Genomic DNA, 17,839 nt, shown 5'->3' on the forward strand with positions numbered 1-17,839 from the left:
GGTCAGTAAGCTCCCCGCCCCGGCCCCGGCCCCCCGGCCCCCCGGCCCGGCCCCCCGGCCAGAAACGCGCGCAGCGGGCGCGGGAGGTCAGTAAGCTCCCCGCCCCGGCCCCGCCTCCCGGCCCCGGGACCCCGGCCCCGCCTCCCGGCCCCGGGACCCCGGCCCCGCCTCCCGGCCCCGGGACCCCGGCCCCGCCTCCCGGCCCCGGGACCCCGGCCCCGCCTCCCGGCCCCGGGACCCCGGCCCCGCCTCCCGGCCCCGGGACCCCGGCCCCGCCTCCCGGCCCCGGGACCCCGGCCCCGCCTCCCGGCCCCGGGACCCCGGCCCCGGCCCGGCCCCCCGGCCAGAAACGCGCGCAGCGGGGGCGGGAGGTCAGTAAGCTCCCCGCCCCGGCCCCGGCCCCCCGGCTCCCCGGCCAGAAACGCGCGCAGCGGGCGCGGGAGGTCAGTAAGCTCCCCGCCCCGGCCCCGGCCCCCCGGACCCCCGGCCCCGGCCCCCGGGACCCCCGGCCCGGCCCCGGCCCCCCGGACCCCCGGCCAGAAACGCGCGCAGCGGGCGCGGGAGGTCAGTAAGCTCCCCGCCCCGGCCCCGCCTCCCGGCCCCGGGACCCCGGCCCCGGCCCGGCCCCCCGGCCAGAAACGCACGCAGCGGGGGCGGGAGGTCAGTAAGCTCCCCGCCCCGGCCCCGGCCCCCCGGCCCCCCGGCCAGAAACGCGCGCAGCGGGCGCGGGAGGTCAGTAAGCTCCCCGCCCCGGCCCCGCCTCCCGGCCCCGGGACCCCGGCCCCGGCCCGGCCCCCCGGCCAGAAACGCGCGCAGCGGGGGCGGGAGGTCAGTAAGCTCCCCGCCCCGGCCCCGGCCCCCCGGCTCCCCGGCCAGAAACGCGCGCAGCGGGCGCGGGAGGTCAGTAAGCTCCCCGCCCCGGCCCCGGCCCCCCGGACCCCCGGCCCCGGCCCCCGGGACCCCCGGCCCCGGCCCCCCGGACCCCCGGCCCCGGCCCCGGCCCCCCGGACCCCCGGCCAGAAACGCGCGCAGCGGGCGCGGGAGGTCAGTAAGCTCCCCGCCCCGGCCCCGGCCCCCCGGCCCCCCGGCCAGAAACGCGCGCAGCGGGCGCGGGAGGTCAGTAAGCTCCCCGCCCCGGCCCCGGCCCCCCGGCCCCCCGGCCCGGCCCCCCGGCCAGAAACGCGCGCAGCGGGGGCGGGAGGTCAGTAAGCTCCCCGCTCCGGCCCCGCCTCCCGGCCCCGCCTCCCCGGCCCCGGGACCCCGGCCCCGCCTCCCGGCCCCGGGACCCCGGCCCCGCCTCCCGGCCCCGGGACCCCGGCCCCGCCTCCCGGCCCCGGGACCCCGGCCCCGGCCCGGCCCCCCGGCCAGAAACGCGCGCAGCGGGGGCGGGAGGTCAGTAAGCTCCCCGCCCCGGCCCCGGCCCCCCGGCTCCCCGGCCAGAAACGCGCGCAGCGGGCGCGGGAGGTCAGTAAGCTCCCCGCCCCGGCCCCGGCCCCCCGGACCCCCGGCCCCGGCCCCCGGGACCCCCGGCCCCGGCCCCGGCCCCCCGGACCCCCGGCCAGAAACGCGCGCAGCGGGCGCGGGAGGTCAGTAAGCTCCCCGCCCCGGCCCCGCCTCCCGGCCCCGGGACCCCGGCCCCGGCCCGGCCCCCCGGCCAGAAACGCACGCAGCGGGGGCGGGAGGTCAGTAAGCTCCCCGCCCCGGCCCCGGCCCCCCGGCTCCCCGGCCAGAAACGCGCGCAGCGGGGGCGGGAGGTCAGTAAGCTCCCCGCCCCGGCCCCGGCCCCCCGGCTCCCCGGCCAGAAACGCGCGCAGCGGGCGCGGGAGGTCAGTAAGCTCCCCGCCCCGGCCCCGGCCCCCCGGCCCCCCGGCCAGAAACGCGCGCAGCGGGCGCGGGAGGTCAGTAAGCTCCCCGCCCCGGCCCCGCCTCCCGGCCCCGGGACCCCGGCCCCGGCCCCGGCCCCGCCTCCCGGCCCCGGGACCCCGGCCCCGGCCCGGCCTGGCCCCCCGGCCAGAAACGCGCGCAGCGGCCGCGGGAGGTCAGTAAGCTCCCCGCCCCGGCCCGGCCCGGCCCCCCGGCCAGAAACGCGCGCAGCGGCCGCGGGAGGTCAGTAAGCTCCCCGCCCTGGCCCCGGCCCCCCGGCCCCCCGGCCAGAAACGCGCGCAGCGGGCGCGGGAGGTCAGTAAGCTCCCCGCCCCGGCCCCGGCCCCCCGGCCCCCCGGCCAGAAACGCACGCAGCGGGCGCGGGAGGTCAGTAAGCTCCCCGGCCCGGCCCCCCGGCCAGAAACGCGCGCAGCGGCCGGGGGAGGTCAGTAAGCTCCCCGCCCCGGCCCCGGCCCGGGACCCCGGCATCCTGGCCCCGGCCCCCCGGCCCCGCCTTTTTCTCTGCCTCCCCTCCCTGCACGTACGGGCCGCGCCCCTCACGCGACGTGTTTCGTTGACCGGGAAACGGGTTCTCCGGAGCCAAGGTCCGCTCGGGTGAGTGCCCTCCGCTTTTTGTGGCCAAACCCAGCCACGCAGTCCCCTTCCTGCGGCATCCTCCACACCCGGGGCCTGCTGGTCTCCGCGGATGTCACAGGCTCGGCAACCGCCCTCCAGTCGGCGGGGAGTCCCGCGACGCCCGGAAATGCTCCGGAGCCTGTCGCTCAACTGCCAGATCTGCGTCTGTGTCCGGTTCCGTCACTGAGGTCGCCCCTGTCCGGCCCTTCCACCCTAGTTCTCTTCACCGTCCGCCCATCCTGTCGCGCGCCACGTCAGGTCCCCATTCGGCATGTGGCTTGTCTTCCATCGTCCCCACCCTCGCCCCTCTTGGCCCCTCAGGGCAGCCCTGGGATTCGGCAGACGCCAGTCCTCCCTGAGATGCTTCCCCATCCTTCCCTCCGCCAGGCCCTACGTCTCCGCAAACCCCACGCTTGGGGGTGACCGCCTAAGACAGGACCCTGAGCCCGAGACTGGGGTAGGGGACCTGCCCGATCCTGTAACAACCCTCGTGCTTCTGCGCAGTCGCCTCCCACTAGCGGTGAGTGTTGGGTGTTTACCTTCCCGGTGTCCCACTGGGAAGTGGGCTCTTCCTTGGCGGGGGCGTCTTCATTGCCTCGCTGTGGATGTCGAGGTGGGGCAGGAGAGTGAGGAGAAAACGGAGAGGTGGGAGGTAGAGCCAACGAGCGAGAAAAGGGGAGGGAAGTTTAGATGGGAAGTGGATGGGTCTGAGGAATTTGAACAAACACTGACAGTGAAGGAGAGTGACCTGAGCAAGTAGTAGTGGGGTAAATGGAAACAGACAAAATGGGAATCAGCAGAGATATGGAGGACAGAATACAGTGATGAGGCCTTGACCGTCAGTAGCAGAGAGGGCAACAGAAGCCTAATTCCCAAATTCCTTAGATGGTTTTCTGATTTCCAAATTAGTTTCCCTTTTAAATTTATTGTGTCAGGTTCAGCTTATGAGGCCTCAATACTTTTCAGTCTTAATTGTATATTGAAAAAACTTTTTGTTTACTAAATACTTTTTACATTAATTCAGTGTGCACTTCGTAAGGATATTGATGATTTGAGTTAGTTTAGTATTCAACAGCTTCCTCTATTCCTTTATATGATCTCTGTATTTAATGGCTGTGGCATAAAGTTTCCAACTAAGTGTAAGTATCAAGTTTTCTTTGTGCTGTTTTCTGCAAATATTGAAGGATGACCTGGATTGTCCTAGAACTTTGTTCCAACAGATTACATGTGTTCATAATGAATACATTGCTCAAGGATATTTCCAAAGCTCACCTTTTATGTTTTTCAGTTCCAATAATTACATCTTTTTAAGGTTTATATTTTTTGATGACTTAATGGGATGTTCTGGAGAAGACAAATGCTTTTAATCAATAATGATTGAAACCGTGAAAGACAAATCGCTGTTACTTAAGAGTGTGACATATGATCTGAAATCTTTAGGGGGCAGGGATGTTAAGGGAAAACTGCCGCTATCGTATCAAGGTCATGCCATTCCTGTGAAGCTGGTGCTGGATACTCTCTACTGGCTTCTGTTCACCTTTCCACCGGCCCCAAGACACACACATACTGACACAAGGCAGTGGATAGGGAAAGAGCAAGACTTTATAAAGTAAGCACAGAACAAAGGTATCTTTCTAATGAGGAGGAGATGTTGGTTCTGGGAAGGAAGCTTGGGATTTGGGTATTCAGGATCCAGAAGTGAGAGAGCCTGGGAAGTTCAGGAACCAGAGAAAGAAAAAGACTTGCCCATTCTCACCCATGACCCTGTGCTCAGCAGGTGCTAGAAGAGACTTCAGGCTCCGTGACTAAAAGGCGTCAGACCAGTTGATATACCCACAGCTGCCATGTAAGTATGTGTGTGGACTTCACTAGGGAAGAACGGTGTTATGAAAGAAGGGGCAGAAAAACTCACCTGTTGGTCTCCATGTAGACGTTTATTGTCCTGAATTCCTGGAGGTTCAGTGAAAAGCAGAAGATTGTCTTTTACACATGTTGAGTTATGCCCCCATATATGTGGTTGTGGTAAAGAAAGAGGATGTGTTGATGAGAGGTCCTGAAATGCATTTTCCTAATACTCAGCAGGGGCTTCTCAAGAAGGATCTTCCCTAAGAAAGAAGCTCAGAGAACAAAAATGGAAAAGGATTAGATATGGCACTTTCACTGGAAAAAGTCATGTTATTCATTGATTGTTTTGTCATCTCCCTCCTTAAGTGTTGTTTTTAGGATGTGGTAATCTCTGACCCTGCCTAACACATTTCCCAACTCACCCATAGCCTTCCCTTAACGTCCTCCCATCTTCACACTATCACACTGTGACCCAGTGAATTCGAACTTGTGAAGTTCCATTCGGGGGATCATATGGGAAGGGCTTCACACTCAGACATAGATTATAGATGGGAAGTGGGCCACATGGTGTCAGTGAGGCAAGTATGGATCGTTTAGGGACAATGCACTGTCAGATCTTTGTTGACCATGATTAGAGAAACTGTGCATATTAGTAGTGAATTAATGTCAGGAATACCTGACAAATCCTGGAAAAGAAGACTGATGAGAGGAAATGTGTTCTGCCCAACTGTATAATGCATTTGAAGCTTAAAACAATGAATCAGTATTGATCTGGTCACAAAATATTAATATTTGAATTAAAAAGAAAAGTTTAGAAAATGATAGCTTTGACAAATTAAGGTAGCATTTCATCCACACGATGGAGTGTGTTTTATTCAGTAATTGATTTAAAAATGGAATCAACCTAAGTGTCTAACAGGAGGGAGTTTTATAAATTGTTCACAGAGCATCTGTTCCAAGGAGACCTTGATGTTCATAGATTTGTAAAGAATGCTGCTTACTAGCACACTGACTCCTCTGCAAATGTCTGAGGGTTCGTCCACTTGGGGCAAGTTGGGGGTTTGATCGCAGAGTAAATAAATGGTGCATTTTATAATGTAATATATTCTAGCAAGATGCAGCCCACAAACTGTATAGATACTCTTATGTACCACGTAAAGTTCATCTACTACTTTAACCAGAACTTGATACTGTATGTATGTTTTTTTTTAGATTTGGATAAAATGACAACTCATTGTTATTTCCAGTTCACAAAGTAATTGTGAGGCTGAATAAATTTTATTATTTTATAGACATATATGTAAAATGAATTTTTCTATGAAACTCATTTTTGATGTATATTAGATACTATTTTATATTCTGTAGTTTAATTATATGTACGCACACACAAACACACACTTCGGTGTCTTATTATGTTTCTGCAGTGAAACCAAAATCCTTCCTTCACGCCCTTTGATTTTATGTTTTCCTCAGGAAGGCAGGAGTTATGGTATATGATAAAATATTATGTTTTATTCAGTCCACTTATGAAATTGTTTAATATTGTTATAAATATTTATATAACTTATTTTAAATTTCCAAATAACATAGGTCACATGAAATTTGACAACTTTTTTTCTTCTCACAACTATTTTGACTGTATACTCACCAAAAATCAAAATTTAGACAAAATTGACTTTTAGACTAATTCTCATTTTTTACATGTAAAAGACGACATGGGACTTTTAAGTCTAGGTTGTCCTGAGTCTACAGTCACTGAGGTTTTATGTCACTATGTCCTCCATTCAAATAATATGATTTTCGGGCTTTATTCATGTCATTTTTATATCCTCATTAAGATTTAAAATTTATTTACATGGGTCTACAAATTTATTTCAAATCGTAGTCATAATATTTGGCTGTTGTAAATAGACACTGATTTTGTGTGTTTGCTTTTTTTAAGGACTAATGTTGCTGGACAGGCAGGTATTAGAGACAGGGTGGATCTGCTGGCCAGGCAGGTAGTGTAGACAGGGTGGATCTGGTGGGGAGGCAGGTACTGTAGACAGGGTGGATGTGCTGGGGAGGCAGGTAGTGTAGATAGCGTGGATCTACTGGCCAGGCAGGTAGTGTAGACAGGCTGGATCTGCTGGGGAGGCAGGTACTATAGACAGGGTGGATCTGCTGGGCAGGCAGGTAGTGTAGACAGGGTGGACCTGCTGGACAAGCAGGCAGTGTAGACAGGGTGGATCTGCCAGCCAGGCAGGTAGTGTAGATACCGTGGATCTACTGGCCAGGCCGGTATTGTAGACAGGGTGGATTTGCTGGGCAGGCAGGTAGTGTAGACAGGATGGATCTGCTGGACAGGCAGGTAGTGTAGATAGCATGGATCTGCTGGACAGGCAGGTATTAGAGACAGGGTGGATCTGCTGGACAGGCAGGCAGCGTAGATAGGGTGGACATGCTGGACAGGCAGCTAGTGTAGACAGGGTGGATCTGCTGGACAAGCAGGTAGTGTAGACAGGGCGGATCTTCTGGGCAGGCAGGTAGTGTAGACAGGGTGGACCTGCGGGCCAGGCAGGTAGTACAGACAGGGTGGATCTGCTGCCCAGGCAGGTAGTATAGACAGGGTGGATCTGCTGGCCAGGGAGGTAGTGTAGATAGTGTGGATCTACTGGCAAGGCAGGTAGTGTAGACAGGGTGGATCTGCTGGCCAGGCAGGTAGTGTAGACAGGGTGGATCTGCTGGGAAGGCAGGTACTGTAGACAGGGTGGATATGCTGGACAGGCAGGTAGTACAGACAGGGTAGATCTGCTGGACAGGCAGGTAGTGTAGATAGCGTGGATCTACTGGCCAGGTAGGTAGTGTAGACAGGGTGGATCTGCTGGGCAGGCAGGTAGTTTAGACAGGGTGGACCTGCTGGACAAGCAGGCAGTGTAGACAGGGTGGATCTGCCGGCCAGGCAGGTAGTGTAGATACTGTGGATCTACTGGCCAGGCCGGTAGTGTAGACAGGGTGGATCTGCTGGGCAGGCAGGTAGTGTAGACAGGATGGATCTGCTGGACAGGCAGGTAGTGTAGATAGCGTGGATCTGCTGGACAGGCAGGTATTAGAGACAGGGTGGATCTGCTGGACAGGCAGGCAGCGTAGATAGGGTGGACATGTTGGACAGGCAGCTAGTGTAGACAGGGTGGATCTGCTGGACAAGCAGGTAGTGTAGACAGGGCGGATCTTCTGCGCAGGCAGGTAGTGTAGACAGGGTGGATCTGCTGGCCAGGCAGGTAGTACAGACAGGGTGGATCTGCTGCCCAGGCAGGTAGTATAGACAGGGTGGATCTGCTGGCCAGGGAGGTAGTGTGGATAGCGTGGATCTACTGGCAAGGCAGGTAGTGTAGACAGGGTGGATCTGCTGGCCAGGCAGGTAGTGTAGACAGGGTGGATCTGCTGGGCAGGCAGGTACTGTAGACAGGGTGGATCTGCTGGATAGGCAGGTAGTACAGACAGGGTGGACCTGCTGGACAAGCAGGTAGTGTAGACAGGGTGGATCTGCTGTCCACGCTGGTAGTGTAGATAGCGTGGATCTACTGGCCAGGCAGGTAGTGTAGACACGGTGGATCTGCTGGGCAGGCAAGTAGTGTAGACAGAGTGGACCTCCTGAACAAGAACGTAGTGTAGACAGGGTGGATCTGCTGGCCAGGCAGGAAGTGTAGATAGCGTGGATCTACGGGCCAGGCAGGTAGTGTAGACAGGGTGGATCTGCTGGGGAGTCAGGTACTGTAGACAGGGTGGATCTGCTGGGTAGGCAGGTAGTGTAGACAGGGTGGACCTGCTGGACAAGCAGGTAGTGTAGACAGGGTGGATCTGCTGGCGAGGCAGGTAGTGTAGATTGCGTGGATCTGCTGGACAGGCAGGTAGTGTAGACAGGGCGGATCTGCTGGCCAGGCAGGTAGTGTAGACAGGGTGGATCTGCTGGCCAGGCAGGTAGTATAGACAGGGTGGATCTGCCGGCCAGGGAGGTAGTATAGACAGGGTGGATCTATTGGACCGGCAGGTAGTATAGACAGGGTGGATCTGCTGGCCAGGCAGGTAGTGTAGACAGGGTGGATCTGCTGGGGAGGCAGGTAGTGTAGACAGGATGGATCTGCTGGGAGGCAGGTACTGTAGACAGGTAGGATCTGCGGGGCAGGCAAGTAGTGTAGACAGGGTGGACTTGCTGGAAAAGCAGGTAGTGTAGACAGGGTGGATCTGCTGGCCAGGCAGGTAGTATAGACAGGGTGGATCTGCTGGCCAGGGAGGTAGTATAGACAGGGTGGATCTACTGGACATGCAGGTCGTATTGACAGGGTGGATCTGCTGGCCAGGCAGGTAGTGTAGATAGCGTGGATCTACTGGCCAGGCAGGTAGTGTAGACAGGGTGGATCTGCTTGGGAGGCAGGTACTGTAGACACGGTGGACCTGCGGGACAGGCAGGTAGTGTAGACAGGGTGGAGCTGCTGGCCAGGTAGGTAGTGTAGATAGCGTAGATCTATTGGCCTGGCAGGTAGTATAGACAGGGTGGATCTGCTGGACACACAGGTAGCATAGATAGGGTGGACATGCTGGACTGGCAGCTAGTGTAGACAGGGTGGATCTGCTGGAGAAGCAGGTAGTGTAGACAGGGTGGACCTTCTGGGCAGGCAGGTAGTGTAGACAGGGTGGATCTGCTGGCCAGGCAGGTTGTACAGACAGGGTGGATGTGCTGGCCAGGCAGTTAGTATAGATAGGGCAGATCTGCTGGACAGGAAGGTAGTGTAGACACAGAGGAACTGCAGGACAGGCAAGTAGTATAGACAGGGCGGGTCTCCTGAACAGGCAGGTAGTGGAGATAGCGTGGAACTACTGGCCAGGCAGGTAGTGTAGACAGGGTGGATCTGCTGGCCAGGCAGGCAGTGTAGATAGCATGGATCTACTGTCCGGGCAGGTAGCGTAGACAGCGTGGATATGCTGGGCAAGCAGGTAGTGTAGAGAGAGTGTACTTGCTGGATAGGCAGGTAGTATAGACAGGGTGGATCTGCTCAAAAGGTAGGTAGTATAGACAGGGAGGATCTGCTGGACAGGCCGGGAGTGTAGATAGCGTGGATCTACTGGCCAGGCAGGTAGTGTAGACAGGGTGGATATGCTGGGCAGGCAGGTAGTGTAGACAGGTTGGACCTGCTGGAGAAGCAAGTAATGTGGAGAGGGTGGATCTGCTGGCCAGGAAGGTAGTGTAGATAGTGTCGATCTATTGACCTGGCAGCTAGTATAGACAGGGTGGATCTGCTGGGCAGGCAGGTAGTGTAGACAAGGTGGATCTGCTGTACAAGCAGGTAGTGTAGACATGTCGGATCTGCTGGGCAGGCAGGTAGTATAGACAGGGTGGATCTGCTGCAGAGGCACGTAGTATAGACAGGGCGGGTCCGCTGGACAGGCAGGTAGTGGAGATAGCGTGGAACTACTGGCCAGGCAGGTAGTGTAGACAGGGTGGATCTGCTGGGCAGGCAGGTAGTGTAGATAGCGTGGATCTACTGGCCAGGTAGGTAGTGTAGACAGGGAGGATCTTCTGGGCAGGCAGGTAGTTTAGACAGGGTGGACCTGCTGGAGAAGCAGGTAGTGTAGACAGGGTGGATCTGCTGTCCACGCTGGTAGTGTAGATAGTGTGGATCTACTGGCCAGGCAGGTAGTGTAGACACGGTGGATATGCTGGGCAGGCAGGTAGTGTAGACAGGGAGGACCTCCTGGACAAGAAGGTAGTGTAGACAGGGTGGATCTGCTGGCCAGGCAGGTAGTGTAGACTCGGTGGATCTGCTGGGGAGGCAGGTAGTGTAGACTGGGTGGATCTACTGACCAGCCAGGTAGTGTAGACAGGGTGGATCTACTGGCCAGCCAGGTATTGTAGACAGGGTGGATCAGCTGGGCAGGCACGTAGTGTAGACATGGTGGATCTGCAGGAGAAGCAGGTAGTGTACACAGGGTGGATCTGCTGCCCAGGCAGGTAGTGTAGATAGCTTGGATCTACTGGCCAGGCAGGTAGTGTAGAGAGGGTCGATCTGCTGGACAGGCAGGTAGTGGAGACAGCGTGGATCTACTGGCGTGGCAGGTAGTGTAGACGGGGTGGATCTGCTGGCAGGCACGTAGTGTAGACAGGGTGGATCTGCTGGACAAGCAGGTAGTGTAGACAGGGTGGATCTGCTGCCCAGGCAGGTAGTGTAGATAGCGTGGATCTAATGGCCAGGCAGGTAGTGTAGACAGGGTGGATCTGCTGGGCAAGCAGGTAGTGTAGACAGGGTGGACCTGCTGGACAGGCAGGTAGTATAGACAGGGTGGATCTGCTCGAAAGGCAGGTAGTATAGACAGGGTGAATCTGCTGGACAGGCAGGGAGTGTAGATAGCCTGGATCTAATGGCCAGGCATGTAGTGTAGACAGGGTGGATCTGCAGGGTAGGCAGGTAGTGTAGACAGGGTAGACCTGCTGGACAAGCAAGTAGTGTAGACAAGGTGGATCTGCTGCCCAGGCAGGTAGTGTAGATAGGCTGGATCTACTGTACAGGGAGGTAGTATAGACAGGGTGGATCTGTTGGGTAGGCAGGTAGTGTAGACAGGGTGGATCTACTGGACAAGCAGGTAGTGTAGACAGGGCGGATCTGCTGGGCTGGCAGTTAGCGTAGACAGGGCCGACCTGCTGAGCAGGCAGGTAGTGTAAACAGGTTGGTCTGCTGGACAGGCAGGTAGTATAGACAGGGTGGATCTGCTGGTCCGGCAGGTAGTATAGACAGGGTGGATCAGCTGGCCAGGGAGGTAGTATAGACAGGGTGGATCTGCTGGACAGGCAGATAGTATAGACAGGGTGTATTTGTTGGCCACGAAGGTAGTGTAGATAGCGTGGAGATAATGGCCAGGCAGGTACTGTAGACAGGGTGGATCTGCTGGGCAGGCAGGTAGTGTAGATAGCGTGGATCTACTGGACAGGCAGGTAGTGTAGACTGGGTGGATCTGCTGGGCAGGCAGGTAGTGTAGACAGGGTGGATCTGCTGGCTAGGCAGGTAGTATACCCAGGACCAATCTGCTGGACAGGCAGGTAGTGTAGACAGTGTGGACCTGCTGTATAGGCAGGTAGTATAGAAAGGGTGCATCTGCTCGACAGGCAGGTAGTATAGACAGGGTGGATCTGCTGGCCAGGCAGGTAGTATAGACCGCGTGGATCCGCTGGACAGGCAGGTAGTGTAGATAGCGCGGATCTACTGGCCAGGCAGGTAGTGTAGACAGGGTGGACCTGCTTGACAGGCAGGTAGTGTAGACAGGGTGGATCTGCTGGGCAGGCAGGTAGTGTAGATAGGTTGGATCTGCTGGCCAGGTAGGTAGTATAGACAGGGTGGATCTTCTGGACAGGCAGGTAGTATAGACAGGGTGGATCTGCTGGACTGGCAGGTAGTGTAGACAGAGTGGATCTGTTGCACAGGCACGTGGTATAGACAGGGCGTGTCTGCTGGTCAGACAGGTAGTGGAGATAGCGTGGAACTACTGGCCAGGCAGGTAGTATAGACAGGGTGGATCTGCTGGTAAGGCAGGTATTGTGCACAGGGTGGACCTCCTGGAGAAGCAGGTTGTGATGACATGGTGGATCTGCTGGCCTGGCAAGTAGTGTATATAGCGTGGATCGACTGGCCAGGCAGGGTGTGTAGACAGGGTGGATCTGCTGGGCAATGTGGTAGTGTCGACAGGGTGGACCTGCTGTATAGGCAGGTAGCATAGACAGGGTGGATCTGCTGGACAGGCAGGTAGTATAGATAGAGTGCACCTGCTGGACAGGCAGGTAGTGTAGACAGGGTGGACCTGCTGGACAGGCAGGTAGTGTAAACAGGGTGGATCTGCTGGCAAGGCAGGTAGTGTAGATAGCGTGGATCTACTGGCCAGGCAGGTAGTGTAGACAGGGTCGATCTGCTGGACAAGCAGGTAGTATAGACAGGGTGGATCTGCTGGACAGGGAGGTAGTGGAGATAGCGTGGATCTACTGGCCAGGCAGGTAGTGTAGACAGGGTCGATCTGCTGGACAAGCAGGTAGTATAGACAGGTTGGATCTGCTGAACATGAAGGTAGCGTAGATAGCGTGGGTCTACTGGCCAGTCAGGTAGTGTAGACAGGGTGGATCTGCTTTGCAGGCAGGTAGTGTAGACAGGGTGGACCTGCTGGATAAGCAGGTAGTGTAGAGAGGGTGGATCTGCTGGCCAGGCAGGCAGTGTAGATAGCGTGGATGTACTGGCCAGTCAGGTAGTATAGACAGGGTGGACCTGCTGGACAAGCAGGTAGTGTAGACAGGGTGGTCTGCTGGGCAGGCAGGTAGTGTAGACAGGGTGGATCTACTGGCCAGGTAGGTAGTGTAGACGGGGGATCTGCTGGATAGTCAGGTAGTATAGACAGGGTGGATGTGCTGTAGAGGCAGGTAGCATAGACAGGGCGGATCTGCTGGACAGGCAGGTAGTGTAGACAGAGCGGATCTGCTGGACAGGCAAGTAGTGTAGACAGGGCGGGTCTCGTGGACAGGCAGGTAGCGGAGATGGCGTCCAACTACTTCCCGGGCAGGTAGTGTAGACAGGGTGGATCTGCTGGGAAGGCAGGTAGTGTATACAGGGTGGACCTGCTGGAGAAGCAGGTAGTGTAGAGAGGGTAGATCTCCTGGGCAGGCAGGTAGTGTAGACAGCGTGGACCTGCTGGACAAGCAAGTAGTGTAGACAGTGTGGACCTGCTCGCCAGGCATGTAGTGTAGATTGCATGGATCTACTGGCCAGGCAGGTAGTATAGACAGTGTGGATCTGCTGAGCAGGCAGGTAGTGTAGACAGGGTGTATCTGCTGGACGAGCAGGTTGTGTATGCAGGGCGGATGTGCTGTGTAGGCAGGTAGTATAGACAGGGCGGATCTGCTGGGCGGGCAGGTAGTGTAGACAGGGTGGTCTGCTGGACAGGCAGGTAGCATAGACACGGTGGATCTGCTGGCCAGGCAGGTAGTATAGACAGATTGGGTCAGCTGGCCAGTGAGGTAGTATAGACAGGGTGGATCTGCTGGAGAGGTAGGTAGTATAGACAGGGTGTATATCCTGGCCAGGCAGGTAGTGTAGATAGCGTGGAGCTAATGGCCAGGCAGGTAGTGTAGACATGGTGGATCTGCACGCCAGGCAGGTAGTGTAGATAGCGTGGATCTACTGGGCAAGCAGGTAGTGTAGAAAGGGTGGATCTGCTGGGCAGGCAGGTAGTGTAGACAGGGCGGATCTGCTGGACAGGCAGGTAGTGTAGACAGGGTGGACCTGCTGGACAGGCAGGTAGTGTAGACAGGGTGGACCTGCTTGAAAGGCATGTAGTGTAGACAGGGTGGACCTGCTTGAAAGGCAGGTAGTGTAGACAAGGTGGATCTGCTGGACAGGCAGGTAGTGTAGACAGGGTGGATCTGCAGGACAGGCAGGTAGTGTAGACATGGCGGAACTGCTGGACAGGCAGGTAGTGTAGACAGGGCGGATCTGCTGGCCAGGGAGGTAGTATAGACAGGGCGGATCTGCTGGACAGGCAGGTAGTGTGTAGAGGGTGGACCTGCTGGACAAGTAGGTAGTGTAGACAGGGTGGATCTGCTGGCCAGGCACGTAGTGTAGATAGCGTGTATCTACTGGCCAGGCAGGTAGTATAGACAGGGTGGATCTGCTGGGCAGGCATGTAGTGTAGACAGGGTGGATCTGCTGGCCAGGCAGGTAGTATAGACAGGGTGGATCTGCTGGGCAGGCATGTAGTGTAGACAGGGCGGATCTGCTGGACAGGCAGGTAGTGTAGACAGGGTGGACCTGCTGGACAGGCAGGTAGTGTAGACAGGGTGGACCTGCTGGACAGGCTGGTAGTGTAGACAGGGTGGACCTGCTTGAAAGGCATGTAGTGTAGACAGGGTAGACCTGCTTGAAAGGCAGGTAGTGTAGACAGGGTGGATCTGCTGGACAGGCAGGTAGTGTAGACAGGGTGGATCTGCAGGACAGGCAGGTAGTGTAGACATGGCGGAACTGCTGGACAGGCAGGTAGTGCAGACAGGGCGGATCTGCTGGCCAGGGAGGTAGTATAGACAGGGCGGATCTGCTGGACAGGCAGGTAGTGTGTAGAGGGTGGACCTGCTGGACAAGTAGGTAGTGTAGACAGGGTGGATCTGCTGGCCAGGCACGTAGTGTAGATAGCGTGTATCTACTGGCCAGGCAGGTAGTATAGACAGGGTGGATCTGCTGGGCAGGCATGTAGTGTAGACAGGGTGGATCTGCTGGACAGGCAGGTAGTATAGACAGGGTGGATCTGCTGGACAGGCAGGTAGTGTAGAGAGGGCGGATCTGCTGGACAGGCAGGTAGTGTAGACAGGGCGGATGTGCTGGCCTGGCAGGTAGTATAGAAATGGCGGATCTGCTAGACAGGCAGGTAGTGTAGACAGGGCGGATCTGCGGGACAGGCAGGTAGTGTAGACAGGGCGGACCTGCTGGACAGGCAGGTAGTGCAGACAGGGTGGATCTGCTTTAAAGGCAGGTACTGTAGACAGGGTGGATCTGCTGGACAGGCAGGTAGTGTAGACAGGGCGGATCTGCGGGACAGGCAGGTAGTGTAGACAGGGCGGACCTGCTGGACAGGCAGGTAGTGTAGACAGGGTGGACCTGCTTTAAAGGCAGGTACTGTAGACAGGGTGGATCTGCTGGACAGGCAGGTAGTGTAGACAGGGTGGACCTGCTGTATAGGCAGGTAGTATAGACAGCGTAGATCCGCTGGACAGGGAGGTAGTGTAGATAGCGTGGATCTAGTGGCCAGGCAGATAATGTAGACAGGGTGGATCTGCTGGGCAGGCAGGTAGTGTAGACCGGGTGGACCTGCTGTATAGGCAGGTAGTATAGACAGCGTGGAGCCGCTGGACAGGCAGGTAGTGTAGATAGCGTGGATGTACTGGCCAGGCAGATAGTGTAGACAGGGTGGATCTGCTGGGCAGGCAGGTAGTGTAGATAGGGTGGATCTACTGGCCAGGCAGATAGTGTAGACAGGGGGGATCTGCTGGACAGGCAGGTAGTATAGACAGGGTGGATGTGCTGGAGAGGCAGGTAGCATAGACAGGGTGGATCTGCTGTATAGGCAGGTAGTATAGACAACGTGGAGCCACTGGACAGGCAGGTAGTGTAGATAGCGTGGATCTACTGGCCAGGCAGGTAGTGTAGACAGGGTGGACCTGCTGAGCAGGCTGGTAGTGTAGACAGGGTGGATCTCCTGGCCAGGCAGGTAGTGTAGATAGCATGGATCTGCTGGCCAGGCAGGTAGTGTAGACAGGGTGGATCTGCTGGGCAGGCAGGTAGTGTAGACAGGGTGGACCTGCTGGACAGGCAGGTAGTGTAGACAGGGTGGATCTGCTGGCCAGGCCCGTAGTGTAGATAGCGTGGATGTACTGGCCAGGCAGGTAGTGTAGACAGGGTAGATCTGCTGGATAGGCAGGTAGTGTAGACAAGGGGGATCTGCTGGACAGGCAGGTATTAGAGACAGGGTGGTTCTGCTGGACAGGCAGGTAGCGTAGATAGGGTGGACATGCTGGACAGGCAGCTAGTGTACACAGGGTGGATCTGCTGGCCAAGCAGGTAGTGTAGACAGGGTGGATCTGCAAGGCAGACAGGTAGTGTAGACAGGGTATTCCTGCTGCACAAGCAAGTAGTGTAGACAGGGCGGATCTGCTGGCCAGGCAGGTAGTGTAGATAGCGTGGATCTACTGTCCAGGGAGATAGTATAGACAGGGCGGATCTGCTGGCCAGGCAGGTAGTGTAGATAGCGTGGATCTACTGTCCAGGGAGATAGTATAGACAGGGCGGATCTGCTGGACAGGCAGGTAGTGTAGAGAGGGTGGACCTGCTGGACAGGCAGGTAGTGTAGACAGGGCGGGTCTCGTGGACAGGCAGGTAGCGGAGATGGCGTCGAACTACTTCCCGGGCAGGTAGTGTAGACAGGGTGGATCTGCTGGGAAGGCAGGTAGTGTATACAGGGTGGACCTGCTGGAGAAGCAGGTAGTGTAGAGAGGGTAGATCTCCTGGGCAGGCAGGTAGTGTAGACAGCGTGGACCTGCTGGACAAGCAAGTAGTGTAGACAGTGCGGACCTGCTCGCCAGGCATGTAGTGTAGATTGCATGGATCTACTGGCCAGGCAGGTAGTATAGACAGTGTGGATCTGCTGAGCAGGCAGGTAGTGTAGACAGGGTGTGTCTGCTGGACGAGCAGGTTGTGTATGCAGGGCGGATGTGCTGTGTAGGCAGGTAGTATAGACAGGGCGGATCTGCTGGGCAGGCAGGTAGTGTAGACAGGGTGGTCTGCTGGACAGGCAGGTAGCATAGACACGGTGGATCTGCTGGCCAGGCAGGTAGTATAGACAGATTGGGTCAGCTGGCCAGTGAGGTAGTATAGACAGGGTGGATCTGCTGGAGAGGTAGGTAGTATAGACAGGGTGTATATCCTGGCCAGGCAGGTAGTGTAGATAGCGTGGAGCTAATGGCCAGGCAGGTAGTGTAGACATGGTGGATCTGCACGCCAGGCAGGTAGTGTAGATAGCGTGGATCTACTGGGCAAGCAGGTAGTGTAGAAAGGGTGGATCTGCTGGGCAGGCAGGTAGTGTAGACAGGGCGGATCTGCTGGACAGGCAGGTAGTGTAGACAGGGTGGACCTGCTGGACAGGCAGGTAGTGTAGACAGGGTGGACCTGCTTGAAAGGCATGTAGTGTAGACAGGGTGGACCTGCTTGAAAGGCAGGTAGTGTAGACAAGGTGGATCTGCTGGACAGGCAGGTAGTGTAGACAGGGTGGATCTGCAGGACAGGCAGGTAGTGTAGACATGGCGGAACTGCTGGACAGGCAGGTAGTGTAGACAGGGCGGATCTGCTGGCCAGGGAGGTAGTATAGACAGGGCGGATCTGCTGGACAGGCAGGTAGTGTGTAGAGGGTGGACCTGCTGGACAAGTAGGTAGTGTAGACAGGGTGGATCTGCTGGCCAGGCACGTAGTGTAGATAGCGTGTATCTACTGGCCAGGCAGGTAGTATAGACAGGGTGGATCTGCTGGGCAGGCATGTAGTGTAGACAGGGTGGATCTGCTGGCCAGGCAGGTAGTATAGACAGGGTGGATCTGCTGGGCAGGCATGTAGTGTAGACAGGGCGGATCTGCTGGACAGGCAGGTAGTGTAGACAGGGTGGACCTGCTGGACAGGCAGGTAGTGTAGACAGGGTGGACCTGCTGGACAGGCTGGTAGTGTAGACAGGGTGGACCTGCTTGAAAGGCATGTAGTGTAGACAGGGTAGACCTGCTTGAAAGGCAGGTAGTGTAGACAGGGTGGATCTGCTGGACAGGCAGGTAGTGTAGACAGGGTGGATCTGCAGGACAGGCAGGTAGTGTAGACATGGCGGAACTGCTGGACAGGCAGGTAGTGCAGACAGGGCGGATCTGCTGGCCAGGGAGGTAGTATAGACAGGGCGGATCTG

General features: G+C 57.1%; 1 long non-coding RNA gene across 1 annotated transcript in view; it reads left to right on the plus strand.

The window, feature by feature from the left end:
• The first annotated feature begins 4,137 nt into the window (after nt 1–4,137).
• The window catches only part of LOC129526712 (uncharacterized), a 283,392-nt gene continuing 269,690 nt past the window's right edge, over nt 4,138–17,839 (plus strand). The window contains exon 1 of the long non-coding RNA XR_010130845.1: nt 4,138–4,345. This is a non-coding gene — a long non-coding RNA (uncharacterized lncRNA). The remainder of the gene's footprint in view (nt 4,346–17,839) is intronic.

Source organism: Gorilla gorilla, chromosome 15 (genome assembly GCF_029281585.2).
Source record: "Gorilla gorilla gorilla isolate KB3781 chromosome 15, NHGRI_mGorGor1-v2.1_pri, whole genome shotgun sequence".
In the NCBI taxonomy this organism is placed as follows: Eukaryota; Metazoa; Chordata; class Mammalia; order Primates; family Hominidae; genus Gorilla; species Gorilla gorilla.